Raw genomic sequence first — 16,347 nt, 5'->3', positions numbered from 1 at the left:
TTCGGATAATAGTTCCTCCGTCTACGCAGATTGTAGCGAGACGCCTGTTGTCCATCGTCGGCGTTATCTCGCGCTGCGGGTGCATGTTTTTGCGGGGGCTGAGTCTGCTCGTTGGCACCGTTTTCCCTCTCATGGTAGGGTTTCAGATCGCACACATGTACCGGCCCACCGACTTTTCTTGATTGCAAGTTTGTCAGCTTGTACACGAGTGGGGAGAGAAGTTCCTGCACTCGGTACGGGCCACACCACTTCGGAGCCAAAGCGGCCGAGAAGCCTTTGCTGGCATCACTCAGAACATGGTTGCGTCTGAGGACGAGATCGCCCACTTTGTAGCGGAGATCTCGATGCGAGCGGTCGTACTGAGCTTTTTGTTTCGCTCGCGCTACCCCGAGATTGCGACGCGCCTCTGAGCAGGCTTCCGTCATCCGAGTTTGTAGCTGCCGCGCGTGGTCCGTTTGCGTCGGTTGCGCGTTGTCCACCCCGGCGCTCGCCCCTAGGACACGGTCCATGGGGTTCGGAAGCTCTCTCCCGAATGTGAGGAAAGCGGGGGTGAAGCCCGTCGAACGGTTGAGAGTGGTCCGAAGTGCGAACCCGATCTCGGGGATATATGCGTCCCAGTCACGGTGCCTTTCCGCGAAGGCGGCCAGCATTGGTTTGATGTTTCTGTTACATCGCTCCGTGATGTTCGACTGCGGGTGGTATGGCGTGGTTGTTTTGTGCTTTATGCCAAGGGCCTTGCACGCGTCCACGAACACCTTCCCGACAAAGTAGCTCGCTCGATCAGTCAAAAGAGCTTCGGGGAACCCAAAACGGGTGAAAACCTCCATGAGCTTCTCCGTGATCGCTCGGGCTGTCAGCTTACGGAGTGGAAAAAGTTCCGTCCATTTGCTGAAGTGGTCAGTTACAACCAGTAGATACTGGTGTCCTTTAGGGCTCCTCGGTAGGGGGCCGACCACGTCGCAGGCTGCCAGAGACCATGATTGCTGGCTCGGAATCGGTTGCATTAGGCCCGGCGGTTTGCCGCCTCTCTGTTTGAAGCTTTGGCAAGAGTGGCAGGTGCGGGCATAACGGAAAACGTCCCGTTTCATGCCCGGCCAGGTGGCGATGCGACATAACTTTGAGTAAGTCTTGGAGCCCCTCGCGTGTCCGGCCAAGTGCGAGTCGTGATAGTAGCGCAAAACTGCGTTTCTCAGACTGCGGGGTACCACTACCTTGAACGCCTCGTCGGAGTCGTTCTCGGGGGGTATGTACCTCAGCAAGAGCCCTTCATTGCTCAGCAGATATGAATCCTCCGTACCCGCACCAATACCAGATACGTCCCGGCACTCGGCGCCTACTACAATACCAGTAGTGTTGCGCCCGGCGGTCGCACCGCCCGCCTCCACGGCGTCCGACTCTTCTGCGAGTCCGTCGATCACCTTTCGACAAAACGGATCATTCTGCTGAGCTTTCAGAAGCTCTTCTTTGCTGAACACGATTCCGACGGCGCTCACTGCGTCTAGGTGGTTGATCGTCTCGTCCGGGGTGGTCAGATCTGCCGCCTCCCTTTGGGACTGAGTCACGGCTTCGCCTGGCACTGTAAGTGTCATTGGCTCGGCCTGTGTCTTTGTGGAAATCTGTGTGCAGTCTACGGGGGCTCGTGACAATGCGTCCGCCACCACGTTTGTGCTGCCTTTCCGGTACCGCACGACGTAGTCGTATTTTTGCAGCATCAAAGCCCATCTTGCCAAGCGACCAGCAGGTTCGCGAAGTCGGGAGAGCCATATTAGGCTTTGGTGATCTGTTTCGATCATGAAAGTGGTCCCGTCGACATAAATGTCGAAGCGCCGGAGTGCAAAGACGATGGCCAAGCACTCTTGTTCGCATGTGCTGTAGTTCCTTTCAGCTGGCGTCAACGAGCGGCTGGCGAAGGCCACCGGTCGGAGTACACCTTCGTGCTGTTGGAGCAGGACCGCGCCCAAGCCAAGATTGCTGGCATCTGTTTGGATCAGAAAGGGCTTGTTCAAGTCGGGTAGCTTGAGTTCAGCTGTGTCCGCGAGCGCTCGGGAGGTGCGGCGAAAGGCCGCTTCCTGCTCGGGACCCCAGTTCCAACTCACGGACTTTCGCAAAAGGCGTGTCAGTGGTGCTTGAAGCGTCGCGCAGGTTGGGATGAATTGGCGATAGAAGTTCACCATTCCCAGGTAGCGACGGAGGGAGCTCACGTCGGTTGGCGCAGGAAACTCCAGGATTGCCTGTAGTCAGACTTGTACCGTACGCATTACAAGTAATCAAATTACTTGTAATCGATTACTTTTTGGAGTAATTTTGTAATCAGTTGATTACTTTTATTAGGCAGTAATCACAAGAGTAATCTGATTACTTTTTGGAGTAATAAAATTACTTGTAACCGTTACAATTTGTCCACGGGACCCCCCCCCCCCCCACCGGCACACGCCTTTTTTTTTTATGAAATGACAAAAATAAAATTTGCTTTCTTTTTTTGCGAACGGAAAAAATAAAGATTTTTGCTGAGGTCAATCTCTTTCTATGTACAGTTTCTGTAGAATGTCTGTTTCCTTTTTTTTTTTTTTTTCGAGCTGGGACTGGGAGTGGGGAGCCCCAGGGATGCCACAGTGCGTGACAAAGGCCATTCAGGGCGAAGTTTGAGGAAGCAGAATGTAGCTTTGTGAGTCCTTCGTTCAAACTAGCCCCCTCACGCACACACACACAGAAATAAAAAAATCCTGCTTAGGGTACCTACTCGCAGCCCGTAGGAGAACCAGAACCGAAGAATGCCTAAAGCGGATGCAAAATATAACAAAGGCAGTTGAAATATTACCCCATTTCCCCTACGTGGTCTTTGTGACAAGCAATGTTTCGAGTTGAGAAGTGGTCGGGGCGATCTCTTCCGCTAATGGATACTACACATGATCCGTTTCAAATCCTGGAACTGCTGCTCTTTTGTATAACATGCGAGCTCATCCACATGTGAATAATAAAATGAGCGACGCAAACTTTGAGCGACAACCCTTGCTCAAGCTTAACAAGATCTAGAACCCCCTCCGCGCCCTCCCCCCCCCCCCCCCCCCACACACACACACGCACACACTGGCGAACGCCCAAATCATTAAACGTCTTCAAACGAATTCTATGCTTGTGTCCGCATTGTGAAGGTGCAACGACCACGAAGAGGAAGCCAGTTTTTCTTCTTCAATACATGTGCAAATATTAAATATAGGTTGGAAGTAGTTAATTGTTATGAGCGCTAAAGATGTGTCTTCACAAAATAAAGTAATCGGAAAAGTAACGATTACTTCTTTAAGTAATGGCCAATTACTTTGGCCGTCGAGTAATCAAGTAATCTAATCGAATACTTTTTAGCCGAGGGTAATAGTAATTGTAATCGATTACTTTTTTTTAGTAACGTGTACAAGACTGCCTGTAGTTTGTCGGGATGTGGCGCAAGGCGCCCGCGATCCAGTTCGAACCCGAGCAAGGCGATGCGGGTTTCGGCTATTTGAGCCTTTTCGGGGTTCAGGGTCATTCCCGCGGCTTTTAGCCGGTCGAGTACGTCCTTGAGATGACGTAGGTGATCTTCGGAGGTGTTGGAGTAGACGACAATGTCGTCGAGATAGGCCATTGCGTGTTTCCATTTGGCTTCTCCCAGTACTCGGTCGATCAATCGCTGGAACGTCATTGGCGCTCCGCACAGACCGAAGGGCATTCGTGTGAATTCGAAAAGCCCGCGGTGACAACAGAAGGCTGTTTTTGCCTCGTCACCTGGCTCCATCCGAACCCGGAGGTAGCCTCGGCTAGCGTCCAGGGTGGTGAAGTACCGCGCACTGCCCAAATTGGACAGAATCGAGTCGATGCTTGGTAGCGGGTAGGCGTCCTTTCGTGTGACGTCGTTCAGACGGCGGTAGTCCACGCAAAGACGTGAGCTGCCGTCTTTCTTCGGGACCAACACCACGGGGAATGCCCAGGGGCTGTTAGATCGCCGGACAACTCCGGTGTCGATCATTTCGTCCAGGGCACGGTCGATGGCTTTTCGTTTAGCCAAGCTTACGGGTCGCGCGTTCTGCCTTCTCGGCAGTTCGTCGCCCGTGTCAATGCGATGTCGCACTTCGTTTGTGCAGCCCGGTCGGTCCGTGAACATTGCGTCATAGCGGCGCAACAACGACGACAGTCGGGCTTTTTCTCGCCCTGACACGCTGCATGATTGCGTGAGCAGTGGGTGCGTCATTTCCCCGATGGGGGCGGCGCTCGCTGCCATCGGCGCTGGACTCGGTGTCTTGGGGTCAATGACCCGGTTTAGGGAGTCCCTCGCTTCCTCTCGACGGCTCGTCGCGTGCGCCAATGGTGGCGTTGGCGGTACGGCCGGGGGTTCGCAGAAGGGTTTCAGGGGTGCAAACGTGCCCTCCCGATAGCCTGCGCTGCTGACGTCGATTACAATGCCTGTTTTGGCAAGGAAGTCTCTGCCCAAAATAATGGGCACCGATAGGCCAGGGAGATGAACGAAGCGTTGTCGTCTTACTCGATTCTCCCATCTCGCGACCAGCCGCGCGGTACCAGCCGAAAGGGCGGTTCCGCAGGCTAGGCGAAAGGCAGTGTTGCATTCTCGGAGTCGGACAGAATTCTGTCGGAGGTGAGTCAACACTTCGTCGCCGAACATCGAAGCGCTTGCTCCGGTGTCGAGGAGTGCCTTGAATGCCTTGCCGGCGATCGTTACAGAAATGAACGGGGCCGGCGTACCGGTCGGGAAGCCTATTCTGTAGGCGGTCGGCAAAAGAGTGGCCATGGGACCCTCTGATTCTTTGTTAGCCACCGGTCCGTCCGTCCAAGGGCCGTTTACCGGTGGCTTTGCTCGTTTCCCGCACGGTGCGATTCCGTGTTCGGCCGCTCCGGGCACTGGCGAGCGAGATGACCGGGGCGATTGCACCGAAAACATCTTCTGTCGTCGCCTCGCTGGGGGTTCCGCCGTGCGTTTTGGTTTTCGCCGGCTCTGTCGTAGCGGGCATCGGCTCGCTGAGATTGAGGGATCCTCGTTTCCTCCTGCCTCGCTGCCTCGTTGGGGCGCGAGTCGGTGGTTCTGAACTGCGGCGTCGGCCGGCTTGTTCGTCTACCGTAGGAGTACGGGTCGAGCGCACGATCTGAGATTGCGTACGTTTCTCGGCCCCGATCTTCCGCATAGTTTGCGGAATCGTAGCGCCTCGGTGCTCGGGATGGCGTGTCCCCGCTCCACGCGCAGTGCGGTTCGAGGGCCGCTGACGCTGGAGGCGGAGGCCGGTACGCACGGGCAGCGAGAATGTCTCCCTGAAGGCGCCGGGCCTCGGAGGCGAGCTCGTTCAGGTCGCGGAAACGGCTGCCTCGAAGATACGCAGCGAAAGTCGGGTGGCTTTGGCGTATGACGCGTTCCACTCGCTCTGCATTGGGAGCTGAGGGTTCTGCGAGCTCGAAGAGCTCTTGCATGGCTCGTACGAACTCCAGCAGGGACTCGTCCGGATGCTGGTTTCGCTGTTCGAGCTCCCGCCATATCCTTCTCTCGTAGTCGGCGGGAAGGAATTCGCGGCGGAACGCCTCTCGGAACTGATCGAGCGTTCCGGGTTGGTCACCGACAAGTCGGAACCAGCGGGCGGCTTCGTCGACGAGCGCGATTGGCAGAATGCGCTCAAGTATTTCACGATTGGACATTCCCATCGCGCGTTGGTACTTCAGTAAATCGTCAAGGAAGTCCGTAGCGCTCGCTCTGTCTGCGTAACCCCGATAAGTCGGGACGGGAATTCGGACCGGAGGTCGTTGGGCCTGTGGTGCGAGTGTTGTCGTTCGCAACGCACCTGTCAGACTATCAATCACACGTGCCGCGTTTTCGAGCAAGGTGTGATGAGGCGCCGCAGCGGTTTCTCCGTGGGGAGACCGGTAGGCTTCGCTTTGTGCCGGCAGCGGAGCACGTGCGTTCAGGGAAGATCCGGGAGCGATGGCGCCCGTCCGCAATGGCGTCGGAACCACGCTCGGCTCCAGGGGTGCGCCATAGGGCGCTTCTCGTTGGAGGGTAGGCATTTCGGCTTCCCGTTGAAGTGGGGGCCGCGCGATTGCGTCGGCCGCGGTCGCCAGCGTGAGCAAATCCGAGAAGTCGGTCTGCATTGTCACAGTAAGCGCTGGTTGCGCGAGGACTCGTCACTCGCAAGCAGTCGCCACACACAGACGTACCAGGATTCTGGTCGTGAGCCCTTTTGTTGGGCGCCAAATTGTGGTTCTCCTTGGGGCCACTGCCTTTGGGAGTACCACGTTCGCGGCGAGACGCTCTACCGCGAAGCGGGTTCGTACTCGCGTGGCATGCTGCTCGTTGAGCGCAAACAGGCACCAGTCACGTTGGTAACGGTGATAAACTGTTTATTTACAATGAAACAAATAACAACAACACAGCGGCTATAAGCTGGTGAACGCCGTCGGTGTGGAGATCGCCCACGGCCGAACGGTCGTTCACAAAGGTACAAAGTACGGGGTAAACGCTCACCGGCGCGCCGGAAGGGTCCCCGTTGTCGCCGCCGCCGAATCCCAGGAAGAAGAGCGGAGAACTGTTGTCCGCTGGTTTTAAGATAACGGCGGAGGCGAAGTGGCCAATCAAGGAGCGACACGTCGATCTCCTTTGTGCGGGGGTTCGTTACGGAGATCGCCCCAAGGGGGAGAGGAGGAAGCCACTCACAGTGGTAAGCAGCGCCACCTCTCGCTACGCCAGCGCGGCCGCCACGGCGCGCCAAAACGCTGACGCTACAGAATGTTGAGGGATCACAATCCCCACAACATACATATTAGATATCTCGGTGATACGGTAGTCGTGATATATTTAGGGAAACATAGGAAACAAGTCAAACAACGAAAAATTTCGATGCCAATAAAAACAACACCACCACCTTGTTTTTTTTTCAATTTGGGAACTTTGTCTTACTCTATTCTGGCATTCATTTTTATTAAAAGATGTTGCATTATATGATTGAACAAAAAAATAAAGAACTCCCCAAAGTGGGGTCATTTTTCAAAGCCTACACATGGCATTGCCCTAGAGGAAAAGTGACTGTGAGTTCGAGTTTCATGGAAATACCCCACATCTTTTATATATATACATTTTCTTTCCAGATGAGGTCATTGATAACTAGAGCAATCGGTCACACAGTAAAAGTGAGGAGAACCGATACACAGCATTTCACGTATTGCGAACTTTAGGTGCCATATAAGAGACTATAGTGATTCGAAAAGAAAGATGATGGAGTGCGAAGTTTTACTTTCCGGTATATGTTACACTTTGAATAAAAGAAATGACTTAACTTCCACACACAAAAATAAAGATAGAATACTAAAATTGTCTAGGTTCGCTATGTATTTCCGGGTATAAACTCTTTCAGGTGAGGGGCGCCACTGCGCCGGACTCGAGCAGCTTCGATACTCTCGGTGTACGAATGGATCGTGGCAAGCCGAGATATTTTATCCTGCGCGAGGATAACGTTTCGTGATTCCGCCATGGTGATCACATGATTATTATAAGCAATTACCAACTGAAACAGTAGGTTAATTACCCCGCGAAGAAAAAGTGTGATAAACAGGATGTTCCTGCATTCGACATGAGCAGTCCTTGGGGAGTCAAATTCAGCACTTTACGCTAAGGGTTTCCTCGCTGTACCCACTTAATAAAGTTTCTTCCAAACAGATCCCACTGTGCGTTCTTCATAATCGTCAAGGTACTTCGGTTGATGACTTGCACAGCCGCCACGCCTGCCAAGACTGAATGCAAGGGAAGGCGCGCACCGTCAGCCACTCTTCTTCTTTTCTTTTTCTTTTTTTTTGTTCTCGATACCGAACAACCTTATTGTCGTCCAGATACACTAGATGCACGCCTTTCAGTTTCTTGGTTAGAACGCTCACAATAGCCCCTTTTCGAAATCCGCGTGCCGATTATTAGAAGGTCGGAACCTCTGCACAATGGTGGAACAACTGACATTGTGAAACGTTCAAGCCATTCCATAAGATAGCGAACGTCGAAGCGTGGCCAATGGAGGAGCCGGGGAGCCAATCAAACAGCGTCGGAAGAGCAAAGTCACTAAGCTCATCACATTTTCTTGTAGGTGTAGTTTTGCCTTCACATCCAAAAAACAAAACGCAGAACGTGTGCCGTGATGTTGCGGTTTTATTCCGCCATTGTGCAGGGATTCCACTGCTGCCAACAGAGGGCAGTATTTCGAAAATGTTCTATTGTCCTGGCCGTCTGAATTGCGTTTATTGAACGTTCACTCAGGTTGTTCAGCGTGGTCTGGTGCTTCACGAGTCGGTCAACTCCGCCACATGCATTTTTACCATGCGCAGATAGAAAAAATAACCACTGGGCTTGTGGCCATTCGTACTGTGCAAACGGGTGAAGCTGGTATCGATTCTTGAAATGAGGGGCGGCTCCGTCACTTACGTACGTCATGTGCAAGTATGACGTTGTCTTCGACCCACTCTTTCACTTTTTCTAGAGCCAAGCAAGCGTGAACGGCGTCGTGACAGTGATGATGACAGAGCTGTTTCTAGATTTTTTTGTCGTCACTACATATGTAATATCGTAACTTTTTTTCCAGTGGTATGCATGAACTTTGTCAGGCAGCCCGATGGTTCAGATTTCAGCAAAGTAAAAATGAAAGACAATGCTCCCGCGTTGCATGCACTGTTTTTCGTAGTAGATCGCTTTATCTTGCGTTTGTCGGATATGGTTGGGAAATATCCAACTTCCAACCGTCACTTGAACGACTTTTAGGAAAATCTCGAAATATACAATAATGTTTTTTTTTTTTTTTCGCAAGGTCGCCGGACTCCCATGTGGCACGTACAATCTCTTCATCCTCTAGGATATGAAGTTCCTCGAGTGTAAGAGACCGACCTTTTGGTCAGTGATGACAGCCCCCATAAAGACACAGACCTGTTAGTGGTGACACTGAAATTCTGAGTTCATTTCACCAGTGTTGAATGATGAGCCTGTAACGTTCTCTAGAGCGGCAATACAAAGGTAATGCCCGTGTCCCACTAGCGCGACAGACAGAAACAAAAGACAGCGACAAGCCTCAAACCCATGCAGCATGCTCGCGATGGTACCCTTGGCAGGCGTTTAGTCGATCGGTACTCGTGAAGTAAGCACGAGCGATTGCAAGCCTGCCAAAGATACTCGCGCGTGCATGATGCTCGTGTCTGAGCATAGCCTCCTTTATTCTACAAAGCCTCTGAAATCGCGAAAGACTCTGGTTTGAGGCTTGTCGCTGTAGTTGGTTTTCGTCTGTCGCTCTAGTGGGACGCGGGCATAATAATTCACGTCGTCTGGTTCGCGCGGGATCGGCGATGGGGTTATGCTGATGGCCCCTCTGATTAGCTTTTGCTGTCCTGAGCTACTGCCTGTAGTGCCTTATCGCCGGCTGGTGTCAACAACAAAAACACACACACACTTTCAACACCGAAACTATGAGCGTTCACCGCACGCGCGTCGCCGACGCCTTTAGGCTTTTGTGACATTGCTTTATTTTGCCGTGGAGAATCGTCTTATCTTGACTACATACATGAAATGCTTCTAGAGGGGCATACAAACATCGGGAAGCGTAAAGAGAAATCTGTGTGCGTGCATGTGTGTTTGCGTTGTAAAAGAAAATTAAGGGGAAAAAAAAGAGCCAATATTGCACGCGCACAATGCGCAATTGTCACTCGCTCAGATAAATGTCCGTGGAGTAGATCCATGAGAAAATTCAAAGCCCGCAATTAGACATTTTGAAGCACATGATAACACTTTACTCCGGTGCGAATACGCTAGGCAAATGTCTATATCGTCGCCTTCATATTAGTCCGCCGTCGCGTACTGCAGTCCCCCGGGGGCAGAGGGAAGGGTGGGGTACACTTACTAGGTTAACATGGCGACAGCGTTTATTCTTTATTGTATTTACGCAGGGCTCGAGTGTTCGGGGATTCTGCTGTCTGTTGGTGTGCGCCTTTGTGCCTTATATTATCACCCGTGAAGCCAGCCGGTGGGATGGCGACAGGCATGACTGCTCAGTAAACAGTCATCGGCGGCCATATTTTTCTGGTTGATCCGAACCCCCTTAGTCTTGACAGTGAGCGGGGAAATGGAAGAAAAAATGGTATCGGCGTCTTGTCAGACGTAGCGAAACGTGTCGTCTGCTACTTCCTGCAACTACTGCGCCATAATCGTGATCTTCGCAAGGAAATGACTGTTACTTGCCAGAGAACATTACCACCCAGAAAGGGAACGCTCGAATACGTTTTTATTCTAGATATAGGTAAGGGATATAAAAGAGAGAGAGAGAGAGAGAGAGATGGAGATAGAGGGGAAGACAAAGGAGCACATAGTGTCACAGGATCATAAAGTGAACAAAGTTCTCAGTTGCCGATGGCTGCATGATCTTTTCTTGGATCACTAGTCCGCAATATGACACCTTCCTGTACGCAGTAGTTTCTCCTCACTTTTACTGTGTGAGCGATTTGCTATGATTATCAATGGCTTCATCTCAATAGAAATATATATAAGATGTCTGTTAGTTTCATGAAACTGGAACTCAAAGCCACTTCTCGTATAGGAAACTGCCATGTGTAGGCTTTAAAAAAGGACCCTACTTTGGGGAGTTCTGTCTTCTTTCTCAATCATATATTTCAACATGTTTTTAATAGAAATAAATTCCGAAATAGAGTATGAGAGCGTACCCAAATTAAAAAAAAATATATATATAATCGAAGGTGCTTTTTTTTTATTTGCAGCGGAATGTTTCATCGTTTGATTTTTTCCCATGTTTCCCTAAATAAATCATGACTACCGTATCACTGAGATAGCTAATACATATCTTAAGTAATAGCCACATATATGTAAAATACAATATGAAAAGTATATGATGGTGATTTAATTATTTCAAGAGATACAGGTTTCCAAATTTTGCCATTTCTCGTTCGAGAAGGCACGTTTAGAAATCAAAAGAAAATAAATGAAATGTAAATAAATAATTTTACTATATATTACACGCTAAATGTACCCATAGTTTTTTATAAGTATTGAATTTTCCTAATCTTATTGTTCTAGGTATTCACTTTCGAATGTGCCGCCTCCATCTGTCCGCGACTGATGCAGGGGGCACGACTTAGGACTTTTCCTGTCCCCATTTTTTTTTCTCTTGTCAAAACTAAGTACCGATTAGTCTATTCCAGAACTAGACAATGGCATATAAAACTATATCTTAATTTAAAAATCTCGACCAGGCACCCTTTGGTCGATCATATCTGAAATCAACCTTGAATAACTTTTTTTTAAAAGGGTCTATTGCACCCACTCTGCATTAGGCACGAATATGGCGGCGTCCTAAAGACATACAAATGAACAATGCTAACTCTTGGGCAAGGTAGTGCCTAATCCTTGAAAACATGATTTCTCTTATTAGACACGGACAAGAAGGAAGAATAAGACAACACATTTCGCCAACTGTTCGTCCATATAAATACGTGGGAATGCATACTGCACTTGCAAGCTTGTGTTCACTACACGCAATATTATAAGCAGGCATATAGATAAATCTATAGGAGAAGTTCTGAAAGGCAGACATAATCAAAAGTTCCAGCGATGAATACGTGAACCTGGCTTCAATTTATACGGAATATAATGGTGAACTCAAAGGGCGGACAAGTTAAGGGAACCAGGTCCGCGGACCAGAAGAAACATCCGTATCATGTGAACTTGAAATTGTTACGGGCATGTCCGCATATCCGTGTTATGTCCTTGGTCCCGGCGCTATATCCACATTTACTACAGACCAAATCGAGGAAAGCGAGCCCGAGATCGTAGCTTCGGTAGCTGGTTTTGCTGCACTTGCTAACAAACCAGTACAGCACCTCTCAAAGTTGTGACCTTGAGTCTGTAGCTTTTAATGCACTCCATGTTAGGAGAAAACCCTCACGCAGCACATGTGATGCTAATTTGCGTTCAGTCAACCTCTGGTCGATCTGTCATGGAGGGAGACAAACATGAAGGGCCCAAGGGACCAAAAGGCGCTCCCTCTAATTTCACTGATAGGAGAATTTCTACGCCTGCGGTGCCTCAAATACGATCGTTAACGAAACGACATAAAATGCCTACTCTGGCCTTAGCGAAGACATGCAGCGGCGCACCTGCCGGTACTGGCCTAACATGGCGGTGGGGCCTAACCGCTGTTAGTTCATTGAACGCTGGAGTGATTCACGTAAATCGCACAGTTCTACTTGCCTGCTTATATTTGTCTAATATTTCAAAAAACGTTCAGCCTTTGTACTCTGGTGAGTCTACCTACGAAGCTGCACCTCGTCCCGTGTGTTTCTTCTTCGTCGTCGTCTGGTTTTCGCGCTGTTTCCTACGACAAATTCCCACCAACTCGCCCAACTATCCATTCTTCTATGATAGCTGGAAAGGTTGCCGCCATCTGTGAGCGACGGCGGCAAGCAGACTGGCTGTCTTGTTGGCACCGTCGCTCATAGGTGGCTGTAGCTGTCCAGAGTTGTGTGTAGTTTTGTGTCTACATCTGTTTGGTACCGGACACAAAACTGGGGAAACTAGCCCTTAACAGCTCCACTGTAAAGATGTAAAACGTGTTTTTCAACAAATAAAGCGACGGATTTTTAGATTAGAGACAGGAAAGGCAAACAAACTAAATTGGTCACTTTGCTGGGGACAAGTACGATATGTGCAGGTTGTACCGCGGCCTTCAGTTTGCGGAGCGCATCGGGCCAATGCTTCAACGGGGATGCACATACAACTACCGAGAAGATGAGGACACTTATGCCGTGTCTAACCCATAGGCAATTTACTCACTCCTCGCTTTATGTTGAGTATTCTTCAAGCTTTCTTTCAATTGATGGAACACATTGACTCATGTGCGAAACAAGGCTGCCAACGGCTAGCATAATTATAGTGTTGCGCATCAACGCTGGCGTTTGACCTGGTCATGATGACGCTCTCCGTATTTTGGCATTTTGTTTCGTTCAGGTGGGTCATGTTTTACTGAAATGCAAAGTAGACGCCGAGAAGCTTCTAACGCTAGTAAATGCCAGCAACGTTTTTCAACACAGTCATGTTTCATCAGGGCGACAAAGTTGGGAGGAACATGTACACTCATAAATATTTTCTCGCCGAAAAGAAAGCCCTTAAAGATGAGTTGAAAAGGCATTTAGCAGCTGGTTTGGTGGAACTACTGACGCGAAGGGCCACATGATAATTACGAAACAATGCACTAACTGACGAAGTTCTATTTACCGTACAGCTGGACAGTAAAACAGAGTTGGGATTTATTCTGGCTGATACGACAGCATCCTGCTTTGACACGTCTTCAGCAAACACATCGTGTGGAGCGAAAGGCCCCAGTGTGGAACCATCAGGCTCGCCTTGCAAGTGCCCAAAACACGGCAATAGGAAGAAATATTGTGAGGAATACTCAGCTTCCGGATGAATGAAAATTGCGCGCATATGCGTTCAATAAAATTACTGGAAGCTTCGCGGTAAAAGCATTTTACAGTCTGGTTGGTAATTTTAAAAGGATAGTGGTGGACCACATCTGAAAACTAAACGACATACATTTTATCCGGTGTCACCGAGAAGTGTGGACATAATTAAACGTAACATAGACCATAAGATGAATAAATAGCTAATATACTATTCCGCCTTACTCCTAATGCTCCGCAAGCAATAAGCATATTTGAGAACAACAATTATGTATCGACGCAGTCAATAAAGTTTGACGGCATAATATTTTGGAATGCATCGCACATCTTTACAGTTAGCATTTGCCTGGATAATATATAATTAAGTTAGATCAAACTAAATATTATTTTATGAACTTGAGTTGAATACCCTTCTCATAAATTTAAACAGGACAATAAATCTAAGCAGATTAACCTATTTGCCCAAATAAAAGTCATATTCCACGCTTCGCTGCTTCTTTTGATAGGCGAGAACGAATCCACGATTCCGCGTTGTGGAATTGACGCTCATTTTAAGATCTAGCTGTGGGCTTGCATACATACATATGATTATACCTCTTTGGAATTTGAGAAAACTACTTTTGCCTTCTGTATTAATACATATTGAATTAGTACTTGTCTCGTTAAACTGCGTTCCTGTTTTTAAATCTTAAGATCCATATCTTCAATTTGCAATGAAAAATGGCTTAAAACACCGCCGTTTTTGTTTAACTTTTTCCTTCATGCGGTGGGGGCGTATACGTAATTACAAGAAAGAACATATTTATTTATTTTATTTATTTCATTATCATACTATCAGTCCTATGTAGGTCTATAATAGGTGTGGGTTAATAAATCATACATAAAAACAACTATACAACACATCACCACTCAGCTAGTAAAACAATACCACAAAGTAAAAATATTTAGCGACCGTGACACAAGAAAAACAATCGTAGAAATACAGTGAGTCATCATTGTACATATCAATTCGAGCGGAAAACGAGGATAAGGAACGACAGGAACCCTCCGGCTTGGGGAGTAGATTCCAATTGCTGATAATTAATGGAGAAAATGAACACATAAAGCAGTCCTTCAGGCACCGGTACTGTTGTAGAGTATGACTGAGCTTATTTCTAGAGATCCTCGACTTATACGGTGTCAAATATCTATCTTTGTCAACCAAAAGCAGATTATTTCATATCATGAACAAGAATTTCAGTCTTTTATTTTTTCGTCGATATTTTAGTAAGGGGAGATTAGCTTTGGAATACAGCTCAGGCGAGGGAGTCCAGCCTGCGAAACCTGGAAAAAAATAAAACGCAGAGCCAGCCGCTGCACCATCTATAGTTTTAGCACGTCACACTTTGCGTGAGGATCCCAAACTTCCCCCACGTACTCTAATAGTGGTCGCACTAGCGACTTATACGCTGTTAATTTGGTGTCACTCGAGCTTTCCTTCAAGGTTCGTCGAAGAAACCACAGTTTTGAGTTAGATTTTTAATGATATTGTCGATGTGAGCCCGCCAATGAAGGTCATGAGATATTGTAGCACCTAGGCAGTTGTATTCTAAAACACGGGTCAGTGGTTCAATGTCGATACTATACTGAAAATTCAAGGCCTATATTTTGTGATCATTAGTCATTAACACAATCTTTGAATTATTTAGTGACATTTGCCACTCCTTGCACCAGTCACCAATCTGAGCTAGAGGTCTGTTGAGATTAAGTTGGTCCGAATCAGTTTTTGCTTCGGTGAAAAGGATGCAATCGTCAGCGAACTAGCTGGCGTGTACGGTTAATTTGGAAACCAAGTCATTAATAAACATCGAGAAGAACAAGGGCCCAAGCACGGACCCCTTAGAGACCCCCGATCTAGCTTTGCACATATTCGACCTTCTACCTTTTATGTCTACGAATTGCCTTGTCCCAATTAAAAACGATTTATATCATGTAGTGAACTTAGGGTTCTTAAGCATCAGTTGTAGTTTCGTTAGCAACTTCCTATGGTTGACCTTATAAAACGTCTTTTGAAAATCGAGAAAAATGACGTCAACCTGTCCCCTTCGATTCAAAATGTCTGCTAAATTCTGAACCCCTTCTACAAACTCCGTCTTGGTTGATAAGCCCCGCCGGAACCCGTGTTGTTTGTCGTCCAGCAATCGGTTTTCTGATAAAAAATAACGTATATGTGCAGCAACTATGTGTTCCAAAAGTTACCCACAAGTTGATGTCAATGGTATTGGTCTCTAGTTGGCTACCGAAGATGCAGCACCAGATTTTAATATCGGAATAACTCTCGCCCGTTTACATTCAGATGGTACTATACCTTGACGAAGTGACATTTGAAAGATTTTCAAAAGGTAGTGACTAATCGATTCTGCATATCTTCGTAAGAGTTCGTTAGGTACTTCATCGGGCCCTGGAGATTTAGTAGTATCAAGATTCAATAACAAATTAAAAATGACAAAAAGTAAGTCTAATATTGAACTCGATTGACCTTGAATCCGTGTCAAGTCCTCAACACGCTGCGTAAGTTTATTATAAAAAAAATAAGGTCCAAGAATGAAGTCGAGATTGTGGATTCCCCCATGTGCCGATACAAAGCCATTCCAATCAATGTCACCGAAATTGAAGTCCCCACCAATAATAGCTCTCTTGGAGTGAACCGCAAGTTTAGCAAACGCTTCCCCCAACTCCCTCACGAACTCTATTCCCTTACCAGGTTCTCTGTATATCACCCCAACAATTACTTCGGCCCTACCTACTTTAATTTGGCACCATTTGTCCTCTATATTAGAGGTACCTTGAATGTCAGTACAAACCAAAGTATCCTTGATAACGAAAGCCTCCCCACCACCCCTAGTCGTT

The sequence above is a fragment of the Ixodes scapularis genome, unplaced genomic scaffold, assembly GCF_016920785.2.
Source record: "Ixodes scapularis isolate PalLabHiFi unplaced genomic scaffold, ASM1692078v2 ptg002451l_1__unscaffolded, whole genome shotgun sequence".
Lineage (NCBI taxonomy): Eukaryota > Metazoa > Arthropoda > Arachnida > Ixodida > Ixodidae > Ixodes > Ixodes scapularis.
Note: the sequence above shows the minus strand (reverse complement) of the source record.